At 37.4% G+C, this 1,510-nt stretch overlaps 1 non-coding gene across 1 annotated transcript; it reads right to left on the bottom strand.

The window, feature by feature from the left end:
- Positions 1-1,190: 1,190 nt before the first annotated feature.
- LOC124899113 lies at positions 1,191-1,302 on the bottom strand. Its single transcript, XR_007056251.1, has one exon. It is a non-coding gene; the product is annotated as a small nucleolar RNA R71 (small nucleolar RNA).
- Positions 1,303-1,510: the final 208 nt, after the last annotated feature.

Here is a 1,510-nt window from a genome sequence, read left to right as displayed (position 1 = left end):
CCTCGAAAGAGGGACTTAGGTTAATATTAGGTAATCCATAACATCCTAGTAAGAGGGTTATCAAGGGAAAAGGCAATGGTGAAAAACTAAGTCTATGGTTTACTACTCTTTGCAATCTTAGAAATAAGTGTTTAGGAAGTGTAAGTCATGTCAAGAGCATCATCCTAGAAATAGGGATGCTTGGTTGAGGTTTTGGGTGGTTACATAAACTCCACATTTATTATGTGCTCGAAAGAGCCAATGGGTGAAATTATTGTGGTTTTATCAAAAGATAGAACTCAATGAAATTCGACCTAGACTATCTATTACTTAACAACTAAATCCCTTGATAAACTAACATTATCCTACATACGTTACCTCTAAGGATACATAATCCCAAGATTCCTCCAAACCTTGAATTTAGACCAAAGATAGAATTCACTCCGTACTAGTAAAGTTTGTGTGAAGAATTTTCTACAAATTCCCCCCCCCCCCTTTAATTACTTATACATATTATTTCCATTAGCATTCTGGTAACGTTATAGAAACTTAAGCACCCATAGGTTGGAATTCTATAGCATTCACTCCTTGACATTTGACCCCAATTTACATTAGGTTACTTGACAATGACCACCTTATCCCTCAAATATAGGAGTGATTTGAGTGTTATCAAAATGGCGTCGTTATCGGGGAGTGAAATATAGATTTTATTTCTGTAGGGCTATTCTTAATTAGGAATACTCAAAGTGGGGTAATTTACTTTATTTGTTATTTTTAACTATTTTGTAGGTGATCAAAGTGTGAACGGAGCGATGAGCGATAATGCAAGTAATTTTGGCCCCATTGATGCTCCACTAGACGATGAGGGCCAATTGAATAAAGCGGGGCAAATAAGTGCTATCAGCATCCCAGCAACTAATAAAAATGGTGTGTTTTATATGACTAGCATTATGTTTCATATGTTACAAATGAAAGGATTATATGGGGGTCAAGCATATGAGGACCTAAATGTTCATTTGAAAAACTTTGTGAAGGTTTGTGCGCCATTTAACATAGTGAATATTACACAAAAATCCATTTGTCTTCAACTCTTCTTGTTTCACTAACGGGTAAGGTGGTTTTATGGCTCCGCTTACTTACCCCTGGCTCAATCACCTCTTGGGCAAATCTCACCCTGGTATTCCTTGATAGATACTTCCTACCATCAAAAATGCTTCAAAAGTAGGATGAGATTATAAACTTTTGGCAATTGAATGGAGAACTATTGTTTGAAGTATGGGAGAGGTTTAATGGAAACCTAGTGAAATGCCCAAATCATGAGGTCCCGAATAAAATGCTCCTTGAGATTTTCTAGAGAGCTCTTGACCCATTGAAAAAAATGGTTGTGGATAATGCGGCGGGTGGATCTATTATCAAATTGCATCATCTTGTAGCTTTCCAATTGATAGGTGAAGTATCCAAACAAAACCAGGGGTGGCACACCCATGATGATGATGCTCCTAAAACCCCTTCTACAACCTCTGGGGTGACC

The sequence above is a fragment of the Capsicum annuum genome, chromosome 5 (assembly GCF_002878395.1).
Source record: "Capsicum annuum cultivar UCD-10X-F1 chromosome 5, UCD10Xv1.1, whole genome shotgun sequence".
NCBI classification, from domain to species: Eukaryota; Viridiplantae; Streptophyta; class Magnoliopsida; order Solanales; family Solanaceae; genus Capsicum; species Capsicum annuum.
This window is presented reverse-complemented; position numbering and strand designations above follow the sequence as displayed.